Below are 12,367 nucleotides of genomic sequence, written 5' to 3'. Positions count from 1 at the left end.
CCCCGTTCTTATTTTTTATTAGGCGCTGCTCGTCTCTGGAGACACAAGGAATGGTGTTAATAAATAAATAAATAAATACATGTTTCAAATATAAGAATAGTGGACTTGGACGGTGTAAAGCTCAGGTCCGTTGTTATGACCATAAAGAATAATCAGGAAGAGATCTCCTTAACTCCGTGATGCTCTCACTTTGAGGGATGTTTTCGACCTCTCTGAAACTGCTCCAAGATATAAACCTTATTCACACTTCGTTTTTTTAAACTTTTTTTTTCTCACTGTCTTTCTCACCTCAAAGTTTCAGTAGGGGGATCTGACCTTTATAGCTCAAGGGCATCTTTGAGAGAAAATATATTTTATTTAGCGCTAGAAATCTCGTATTACCTGGAGATGGGAACAAGCCTCTTCGATTTTTGGTGTCTGAGTCATCGTTTTCTAACATTAAATCTATCCAAATAAACTATTGACAAAGCGTTCAATAAGTAAACTTACTAGGCAAAATAATATTGAATAATAATAAGGTATCTATTACAACAGACAATACAATATACATTATTACAGTATACGTTACATTATTTGACTCGGTCACAATCATTTTATATAAATAATTGTAGTTGTATTTATTTAAAATGCCAATCAGTAAAATGACCTGCTGCCACTGTAGTATGTAAACAATTTGAAGGTTTGGAGGTTGTGCAATATTGTTAACCGTTTCACATCAAAATAAACTTTATATATCACTTTTGTCTTCAATCGACTTTGAGAAACATTTTTTCCATTCTTCAGTCTTTCACAATTTGTCTTCTCCATCTTTGAAGCATTGGGCTCTATTTCTGAAAACCCCAGTGAGTCTCGTCCTACTACTTCATCAAAGCACAAGCTGTAGACACTTTGAAAGTCTCACATAAGGTAGTCTACGCTTTTGTCACAGAACTGTTTCTCTCCATCATGAGCGAAGAGGGACTTGTCAGTTGTCCTGTAGCTGCCTGTCGTACTATAGGTCAAGTCGTCACTGGACTCCCAAATCGGCCCTAAGAGTGCACTTAATAAAGAAAATGAAGGATGACAATTTATAAACAATTTAACAACCTTGCGGCCCGCCAAGTCAAGGGCATTAAATACTTTATATGGACGTGCCTTTAGGCTGGAGGGTGCAGATGTTGGGTTATGTCGTGGGACAGTTTAATGTTCAGCCGGGAACAGGATTCTACATCCCTTATTGCTCTCTATATTAAGGCTGTGGTGTCCGATGCCTGTCACAGATGGGAGCTATATTCATCAAGGACTAGGCAGGGGTCATGCCGTGTACACCATTATAACAAGTTAGACTTCCATAAGTTTATTGCACGCCTGTTTTTCGACAGTGAAAATATAGGGTACTGTGGGCCTAGGTCACAATTTTATTTGTGGATGATTGTTGGATCCAAGAAGATAAAATATAATTGTATGCAGAGCCTGTGGTGTAGAGGTAATGTATATATATATATATATATATATGTACACTACCCGCCATCGACTGGGGCTCAATCCCCATGTTTATCCCACTTACCCGTCTCCCCCTCTGATTTCGGTACTGTCACAATAAAGTGTAAAAATTACAGAAGTAGGATAAGATTGAAAAAAACGATTGAACATAGTTGCAAGCCCTGAAATGCAATTTTAAGTCTCCCTAATACCTATGTATTTACATCATAGTTAATAGGCGTTATTACAGTGTAATTACTAATAGTAATAGTCAGAGGAGGTTTAGCCACAATTCACTTTATATTAAACTGTGCCTGCTAATGTAAATAAATAGGTACGCTTACTATAAAGTGGAACCCCCACGATGCAAAGCAAGCATTGGGGATATACTTCAAAATATCCACATATGCACAAACCCTCAAGGTATTGACTGGGATCATTTTGACCGAGCCCAGAGGCATACTTTCTTTTTTATCATAGCCCGAAGGTAGTTTATTAAATTTGTGCAATTTTCCATGACTTCATGTCAATCAACTTGCTCTTAACAAATCTAAATCATTGTTTAGTGTTTCGGTATCAATATGGACTTATTAAAAATGAAATAACCTGCAGATATGGAGTACATTACAGTATGCACTCGCCTATGGTTATAACTGGTTATAACTAGGTATGACAATTACAAAAATCTAAATGAACTTAGATACAGTATATGCTTAGTTGCTGTCAAAATAGCTCATTAAAGTCTGCCAGTTGGATATTTTACTTAATACAGAAACCAGCTGCCCTCTGAATGTGCACAAAGTGCTGTATTGGTGTGTATTCTCTGAAAAATTGTTATTCTACTGAAAAGGTGATATAAACACCTGAATTCCTATAATATTCCCCAATATTCTATGTGTGCAACTTGTTATGATATTTTGGGTGCTATATCATTTGGTTTGAATTGACTTTTTGAGGCATGCTGCAATAGCCCATACCACTCCCATTGTTTCACTAAAAGCAATGCTAATGCTGGCTGTGGGGTGAGTAAATAAAGAAAACTAAGCCATATTTTTGGTCAGTGTCTCTCAGGATCAATTTTTCAAGTGAATTTAATATATTTCTGTTAGTAAAATTAAGTATATTTCAAATTGTTGTTTACTGTCTGTTTAAAGGGGAAGTTCGCCCATTTTTACATGTAGACAAATTTTCGTTCTTTCTGTAATTTTAGTTGATCTCCAAAACCATTCTTTGATTTTATGTTTCATTACAGAGAAAATTGGCCTTCACTTGCCTTTGACGACAATACATTGTGAAAATGTGTCTACAGCATGTTAGAAAAGGTTCCAAAACACTTCAAACCTACTCATATTACACCAGAATTCTGAACCATGTCTCTGCACTTGTTTTTTTGGAACATTTTTGGAAATGTTCCACTGTCCCATAAATTCATATTTGCCTCTTTTTGTTGTTGTTGTAACCAGCATCATTCAAACACGGATTGATGGCACAGTGGAACATACAGTGGGGAGAACAAGTATTTGATACACTGCCGATTTTGCAGGTTTTCCTACTTACAAAGCATGTAGAGGTCTGTAATTTGTATCATAGGTACACTTCAACTGTGAGAGACGGAATCTAAAACAAAAATCCAGAAAATCACATTGTATGATTTTTAAGTAATTCATTTGCATTTTATTGCATGACATAAGTATTTGATACATCAGAGAAGCAGAACTTAATATTTGGTACAGAAACCTTTGTTTGCAATTACAGAGATCATACGTTTCCTGTAGTTCTTGACCAGGTTTGCACACACTGCAGCAGGGATTTTGGCCCACTCCTCCATACAGACCTTCTCCAGATCCTTCAGGTTTCGGGGCTGTCGCTGGGCAATACGGACTTTCAGCTCCCTCCAAAGATTTTCTATTGGGTTCAGGTCTGGAGACTGGCTAGGCCACTCCAGGACCTTGAGATGCTTCTTACGGAGCCACTCCTTAGTTGCCCTGGCTGTGTGTTTTGGGTTGTTGTCATGCTGGAAGACCCAGCCACGACCCATCTTCAATGCTCTTACTGAGGGAAGGAGGTTGTTGGCCAAGATCTCGCGATACATGGCCCCATCCATCCTCCCCTCAATACGGTGCAGTCGTCCTGTCCCCTTTGCAGAAAAGCATCCCCAAAGAATTATGTTTCCACCTCCATGCTTCACGGTTGGGATGGTGTTCTTGGGGTTGTACTCATCCTTCTTCTTCCTCCAAACACGGTGAGTGGAGTTTAGACCAAAAAGCTCAATTTTTGTCTCATCAGACCACATGACCTTCTCCCATTCCTCCTTTGGATCATCCAGATGGTCATTGGCAAACTTCAGACGGGCCTAGACATGCGCTGGCTTGAGCAGGGGGACCTTGCGTGGACTGCAGGATTTTAATCCATGACGGCGTAGTGTGTTACTAATGGTTTTCTTTGAGACTGTGGTCCCAGCTCTCTTCAGGTCATTGACCAGGTCCTGCCGTGTAGTTCTGGGCTGATCCCTCACCTTCCTCATGATCATTGATGCCCCACGAGGTGAGATCTTGCATGGAGCCCCAGACCGAGGGTGATTGACCGTCATCTTGAACTTCTTCCATTTTCTAATAATTGCGCCAACAGTTGTTGACTTCTCACCAAGCTGCTTGCCTATTGTCCTGTAGCCCATCCCAGCCTTGTGCAGGTCTACAATTTTATCCCTGATGTCCTTACACAGCTCTCTGGTCTTGGCCATTGCGGAGATGTTGGAGTCTGTTTGATTGAGTGTGTGGACAGGTGTCTTTTATACAGGTAACGAGTTCAAACAGGTGCAGTTAACACAGGTAATGAGTGGAGAACAGGAGGGCTTCTTAAAGAAAAACTAACAGGTCTGTGAGAGCCGGAATTCTTACTGGTTGGTAGGTGATCAAATACTTATGTCATGCAATAAAATGCAAATTAATTATTATAAAATCATACAATGTTATTTTCTGGATTTTTGTTGTCACAGTTGAAGTGTACCTATGATAAAAATGACAGACCTCTACATGCTTTGTAAGTAGGAAAACCTGCAAAATCGGCAGTGTATCAAATACTTGTTCTCCCCACTGTATATATATATATTTGTGCAGAGACATCATTCATAATGGGATTCTGCCGTAATATGAGTTGGTGTGGAGTATTGTAGAGTGTTTTCTAATATTTGCATATTGCATTATAGTCAATAGCAAGGGATGACCAGCAAAACTTGACAACCAACTTTCTCTGTAACGAAACAAAATATTGAAAAAACGATTTGGGGGGGGGGGGGTCAACAAAAAGCACCGAAAGAATGAAAATAAGACCACAGGTAAAAATGGGTGAACTTCGTTCTTAACACATACATTTATATTTACATTTACATATTAGTCATTTAGCAGACGCTCTTATCCATAGCAACTTACAGCTAGTATATTCATCTTAAGATAGCTACTGTAGGTGGGACAACCACATACTGTATCTCAGTCATAGTAAGTACATTTTTACACGACAAAGTAGCTATCAACAAAGTCAATGCTAGTCGGGGCAAGGAGTGTTAGCAGTAGCGGTGCGTACATAAAATCACTGGGGAAGCCAAGACAGAAGAAAATGCCATATTACAACCTATGTGTTGTGATAATTTGCGTTGTTTGCTCTATAAGCTTTTAGTTCATATGCTTGGCGACCGTGATATATAGGCCTAAGGCCGAGACAAGATGAAGACACATAGGCAGAATAAATTCAACAACACCTTTGTTTCATCACAAAACCGGAGAGCGACCTCTGTTCGGTGAAGTCAAGAAAGCATATCGCATGTGACAAACAGTTACATGGCCTACAGCAAGGTCAAGCAAGTTAATGTTTTCCGACATTTTCAGACTACTAAACAACCATTGATATAGAACCCCAGAGAGTTACTGCAAGTTGAAAAGAAAACAGGAGCTGCCTTCACTATTCCAGCACCATTTCAGATTCAACATTTCATCATCATCATCAAATCACCGCTGCTTTGTCTAATACAGTGAAAAGATACAACTAAAAGATACCAAAAAACGATTAAGTCCCATCAATGTAAGCTAAATATGATGTGGCTGTCCATGGTTCTGATTTCTGTGTGTGTGTGTGTTTATTTTTTTGTTTTGTTATGTAACCTTTATTTAACTAGGAAAGTCAGTTAAGAACAAATTTAAGAACAAATTCTTATTTTACAATGTAGTGACTCCTCTAGCTGTAAGGGGTGCGTGTTGGTGGCAGGGAAGTCAGGCGCAGGAGAACGAACTTGGTATGAACAGAGTTTTTAAATAAATGCTGACAAAACGCCAAAACAACCAAAATGTACAAAGTAACAAAGTGGGTACAAAACCCGTCGTGCACCAACACCGAAATGCACATCACATACAAACAAAACAATCTCCGACAAGGACATGAGGGGAAACAGAGGGTTAAATACCCAACATGTAATTGATGGGATTGGAACCAGGTGTGAAGGAAGATAAGACAAAACCAATGGAAAATGAAAAATGGATCAGTGATGGCTAGAAGGTCAGCGACGTCGACCGCCGAACACCGCCCGAACAAGGAGAGGGACCAACTTCGGCGGAAGTCGTGACACTAGCACTGAGATGCAGTGCCTAAGACCGCTGCGCAACTTGGGAGTGTGTGTGTGTTTGCGTGTGCGTGCGTGTGTGAGTTCGTCACCCTACTTGTAGAGAAACACCAACGCCATCCTCCTCGCATGGTGACGAGACAGTCTATGACTCTGTCATACAGTACATACTTTTCGTTTTTTGTTGTCCTAGGCTACCAGGCTAAAATGCTTGCTCGCTAGCCTAACTTCCCTTTATGGGCAACGATCAGCCAGCTAGTTAACATTAGCCTACTACATCTAGCTACATTTTGAACTTCCATCCTATCAGGCCAGGAGCACAATGTATGAATTTATGGTTGGAAAAGAATCACCGTTATAATCATTGGCCCGTACAGAGACTTAAGTAAAACCACAAGTCCAAATCCCTATCTCCATCCATGGCTAATTTAGGAAAGGGCCAATTCTAGCTAGCTAGCTAGCCACAGGACGCAACCATTAAAGATTGTTCCGTCAATGACGTTTTGCTTTTTTTGTGATGTGAATGCAATCCAAACTGGCTTCCCTTGACACTTTCTTTTTGTGCGCCAGGACCATTCACAGTTGACCTCACTCAGTTCATTGCAACAATTATTGGCTATTATTGGCTTCCATTGCATTCAATGATACGGGTGGCAACAATGTCATGGTCTTTTTGACCAGACAGTATCAGATGGATGGGCTACATATAGAGAGACAGAGGGGCGATGTTTCGCTCACTCGGATGGTTTCTCTGGTTAGATGTATTCAGTCTCTTACAAATTGAAGGAAAATTATGAAACACAGAGCGATGAAAGAAAAAAATTTTAAATGTTTTTTTTGGTTTTTGTTTGTTTTTAATTGGTCAATTCTGGGGGAAGCCTGGCTTCCATTGGCATCCACGAATACATACCACTTTGTTAGTTCACGATAGGCATGTTTTATGTTACTTTTTACTTAAAAATTCGGGAAACTATATGATACTATAATCAAATGATGGTAAATTAGCTTTTTAGTGCTCATGCAGATTGTACTTTGCAAAAACTGCATATCCTGTACATTTCTTTTACAGGATATGCAAATTAACTGTAACTTTGCTAAAAGAACAGTCCGTTTAGGCCAATTTTTTTCAGTCAACATTAATCACATGTCTAATGATGTTTTGATAAGACATAAGTTGATATTTTGCTATGCTGCTTTTATCAATTGTTTCTTGTTGGGGTCAAAATAACCCCAGTTGGTAATCGATGTCTGTAAAATATGTTGGTAGCTTGAGGGTTAAGATCCACTCTCTGACCCATACAACTATTCGTTCCATAATCACCTTGGACTTGCAGAAATATTTTACTGCTGGTGGAGCAACTTCCCAACCCTCCCAAGCTGTTCTGGTTCTAATGAATATCCTCTCATGCAGTCTCAGAAATGTCAACACTCAATCACAACGTAATTGAATTCTAAACCAGTCCAACATTTTTTCTTAAGCACTACCATTAAAACATTATTTTGTTTGCAGTCTTGGAACCTATATGCTTGGTCTTTATTTTTCCCTGATTTTGTAATGTTTCGAACATCTGTGCAGACAGAGAAGGTAGAAGAACAGGGGAAAGTGAAACCATGTAAGAGATATTGAGATATTTGGGTTGTTATGGGTTCGTTATGACAGCCTGTGAGTATAATGCATTATGATTGTATTCCTAAAGTATTGAAACGCATTCACACCAATATATTGTGTTATCATTGATATTGTGACTTTGAGACAGTGTCCTCAATATACACTGATAAAAAAAATAAAACGCAACACGCAACAATTTTAAAATATTTGACTGACTTACAGTTCATATAAGGAAATCAGTCAATTGAAATAGATTCATTAGGCCCTAACCTATGGGTTTCACATGACTGGGAATACAGATATGTATCTGTTTGTTGCTCACAGAAACCTTAGAAAAAAGGTAGGGGCCTGGATTCGAAAACCAGTCAGTATCTGGTGTGACCCCTTTTGCCTCATGCACCACGACACATCTCCATCCATTGATCAGGAGATCAATTGAAATAGATTCATTAGGCCCTAACCTATGGGTTTCACATGACTGGGAATACAGATATGTATCTGTTTGTTGCTCACAGATACCTTAGAAAAAAGGTAGGGGCCTGGATTCGAAAACCAGTCAGTATCTGGTGTGACCCCTTTTGCCTCATGCACCACGACACATCTCCATCCATTGATCAGGCTGTTGATTGTGGCCAGAGGAATGTTGTCCCATTCCTCTTTAACGGCTGTGCGAAGTTGTTGGATATTGGCGGGAACTGGAACACGATGTCGTACACGTCGTACACATCCCAAACATGCTCACTGGGTGACAGGTCTGGTGAGTATACAGGTCATGGAAGAACTGAGACATGTTTAGCTTCCAGGAATTGTGTACAGGTCCTTACGACATGGGGCCGTGCATTTTCATGCTGAAACGTGAGGTGATAGCGACGGATCAATGGCACGACAATGGGCCTCAGGATCTTGTCACAGTGCATTTAGATTGTCATTGATAAAAATGCAATTATGTTCGTTGTCCGTAGCTTATGCCTGCTCATACCATATCCCCACCGCCAATCTTGCTGGTGGCGGCTTATGGTAGAGAAATTAACATTAAATTCTCTGGCAACAGCTCTGGTAGATATTCCAGCAGTCAGCATGCCAATTGCATGCTCCCTCAAAACGAGACATCTGTGGCATTGTGTTGTGTGACAAAACTGCACATTTTATAGTGGCCTTTTATTATCCCCAGCACAAGGTGCACCTGTGTAATCATCCTGCTGTTTAATCAGCTTCTTGATATGCCACACCTGACAGGTGGATGGATTATCTTGGCAAAGGAGAAATGGTCACTAACAGGGATGTAAACAAATTTGTGCACAACATTTGAGAGTAATAAATAATATTTTGTGAGTATGGAACACTTCTGGGATCGTTTGTTTCAGCTCATGAAACATGGGACCATCACTTTACATGTTGCGTTTAATTTTTGTTCAGTGCATGGCAGCTGGACCAATATTCAATGGTACAGAGCATCATATCAGCTACACCTACACCTCTAGTCACCAGTTCAGACCCGCAGACCCACGCTTAAAATGCTTAATCTTTAAGACATGTTCCATACAATATTAGAAAAGAAAAGGAAAAGCCACACTGGTATCTCCGATGAAATCATTTTGACCTAGATAGTTTGTGTGTATTTATTGATATGTAGGCTACCTGTGCCTTATTTCTTATTTATTTTTGTTCTGTCCTTCAGCTGTTCTTGTCTATTAATGCTCTGTATTGTTTCATGTTTTGTGTGGACCCCAGGACGAGTAGCTGCTGCTTTTGCAACAGCTAATGGGGATCCTAATAAAATACCAAATACCCCAAAAACTCTAAAAGTAGGATTTTACAGGTGTATTATATTGGTCCATGTCATCATTACTTCACCATACTTCACTGATTGGTCATAGCCTCAGAACAGTTTCACTGATTGGTCACAACTTCAGAACAGTGCTGAGGTATGCTCTGGACTTCCAGTTGCCTGAACAAAAAGACAGGCCAATTTAAACATACAGGAGTGTAAAATTGGGGTATAAAAATTGGGGATTAAAACACGACACCTGACATGAGGATTATTTATGTATTATATTTCTAGATATTTCATTTTATTCTCTTTTTCTAATTGGCATGGTCCTCGCTTGCACTCTCGGTGTAGCGGTGGAAGGGGTCACAGGGGGACTATTCCAGCGAGTGGCCCAGTTCCTGGCGTCTCCAGAGAGCTTTGAAGAATGAATCTGTCTATGGGCAGGCCCATAAAGGCCGTCCGAAAGACCCTTTTTTATTTTCAGCCCCAGTGTTTTCTGTCAAACCATGCAGGCCCGGTCCTTTGTGAGCACTTATCACCTGTAATGAACAGTCATGAGCCCTCACCCTGCTAATGGTGCCAAGCACTGGTTCCTGTGGACCAGTGGTTGCATTGCTCACATCCGCCTAGCTCAACCTTTTCACTGGGTTTGACTTGGGTCTGTTTTCCTATGCCTGGTCGTATCAACTCAACCCTGCAAGGAGAATCAATCCCTTTCATTTGCGCACAACCTATTCAACATTAAGTAATTTGATTTCTGGGTTATAAAGCAATAAATAACTGCCATGAAATAACACTCACACATTTGCCAGGACAGAAAGTGTGTTGTACTTCTCTAATTGACTACAGTTTTTCAAGAATGTTGACCATCTGCACTGTTCAATAACATTCCCAAATGTTCTATTTCTTAATGAAACCAAAGGCAACCGATGCGAAGAGGATGTAGAGAAGAGGGAAAAACAGAAGATAAAAAAAGAAGCCTTGTTGATTCCCTACTTTATCCATGTGGTACATCAGCTTTGTTTTGCTGAGCCTGTCAGGTGTTTGGACAGCAAAGTAGATAAGGGCGGAAAAGATTTCTTAGGCCGGTCCCGGGGGGTCATTTCAACATGTGTAATGTGATGTAATTGCAGGCATTAAGTGCAGAGTCGCCCGGCCGGACAATATCACCCTTTGTAATGTGAATTAAAGAATATTAGCTGGAGGAGTGCTGTTGCCCGCCCCGGTTGCACTAATGGACGGAAAATGAATCACTTCACAATTTAGGAGGTCATTAGAATACAAAGCTTGTGTTAAGAGGGGTTTGGCGCTGACTGGTCGTGTGTTATGAACTCTGCTCTATCCATTGTGAGTCATGTGGAGGTGCTGTCTCCATGCCAGAGAGTTAAGGTGGGTGGGGGCCGAGAGGCCTGGGCTTACGGCCACCGAAGAGGGAGGCGCTCCAAATTGGCACTCAGTCCTTTTGCTGTGAGTATGGGTGTCCTTTTCCACGCGACGTTAATCCCACCCAACCACCCACAAACTAACCCACCCTCCTGGGGCAGACCTGATCCATGCTTCCTGTTATTACAGAGGTATTAGGGGGAATTACCACATCTTGTGGCCAAAAAATTTGTAGAGCAAATTGTTGAGCGGTGTCCCCCACTAACCTGCTGGAAAACTAGAGCCGATATATTGCTTTTGTGGTCCGTATTTTAACTCAGAATGGCCCCGAGAGACTGCTGGTAGTACTTAAAATTACTGTTAATTTAATAGTGGGAAATATATTTTGAAGTAACAGCAAAATTGGAAATGCAGTGTACTGGTCTGAGGTATAGTGAAGGAAAGTATGTAGGCTGACAAGAGGCGGTTTCACTCTGTATCTCTGTGTGTGATCTTGATGAGAAATCCAGTCAGCATTGGCAGTCTTGGCTTAGAACAAGGCACTGGGGTATGCCACTGCTTTCAACATTCCTACTTACACATTGAAAAAAGATTGGATGTAACGAACCAGGGACCAAGACTGACCATGGAAGTACTGTAGTGATGACCATGCAATCATATAAGTAGGGTGTAGGTCTTTCAAGTAGAAGAAGAAAATATATATTAGATGGTTTCCTCTGAGACCACACAAAAAAAAAGATCTTGCAAGAATTATCAGAGGATAGTTGCCAAACAATTTCATACCCACCAGAATGATTAACAGACAAGTCCAAGTCTTCATACATTTCCTCAGAGATGATTGATGTGCCTGAGGTCAATTTGTCTGGCCTGAACGAAGTGATGGGAACACTTTAAGAAAACTGGACATGGTTCTCACTGAGACTCATCAGTCATTGGTCCACTCACCACTGGTGTTCTTTGTTTATGACGCATTACTAACATCTTGGTGACATTATCTCTGCTGACATTATCTCTGCTGAGTGTTTTCGATTACTAGCGATTGTTGCATCATAGGGTTCAAGCGCAGGTTGTTTTCAGGGAGGCCAGATCCTACTTTGGTTCGACTGTTCACGACACTGTGAGTCAGACAAGGGGAGTGATGTGGTTCGTAGGGAAATCCTCTGTAGAGGTTTTCTACATTACGGATGAAATTGCTACTTTGCCTTTGTCCATGTGGTGCTAAACGTTTTATATCCTAACTGCAAAAATGTTTTCTATTATGTGTTATCAAGATCTCATGAATAGATACCGACATTAACTGTAGTCTGATGTCTAGTCCGTGCAAGGTCTTGATGGGGCTCTGTATGGGGATCTCACCGTTACTATACCACAACAAGGTCTTCATCCCTGCTATCGGTCCCTATCGCATGATATTTACCACACTGTGAAAGATTGTTCTTGATGGTCTCCGAAAAGGTCAGTTTGCTGCTAAATGTCAACAATGTTGTTTTATTTAGGCTTAAGACTACCATTCATGGGGCCTTCCAACTAAAAT

The sequence above is a fragment of the Salvelinus alpinus genome, chromosome 7 (assembly GCF_045679555.1).
Source record: "Salvelinus alpinus chromosome 7, SLU_Salpinus.1, whole genome shotgun sequence".
Lineage (NCBI taxonomy): Eukaryota > Metazoa > Chordata > Actinopteri > Salmoniformes > Salmonidae > Salvelinus > Salvelinus alpinus.
The sequence above is the reverse complement of the archived record's forward strand: the minus strand, read 5'-3'. Positions refer to the sequence as shown.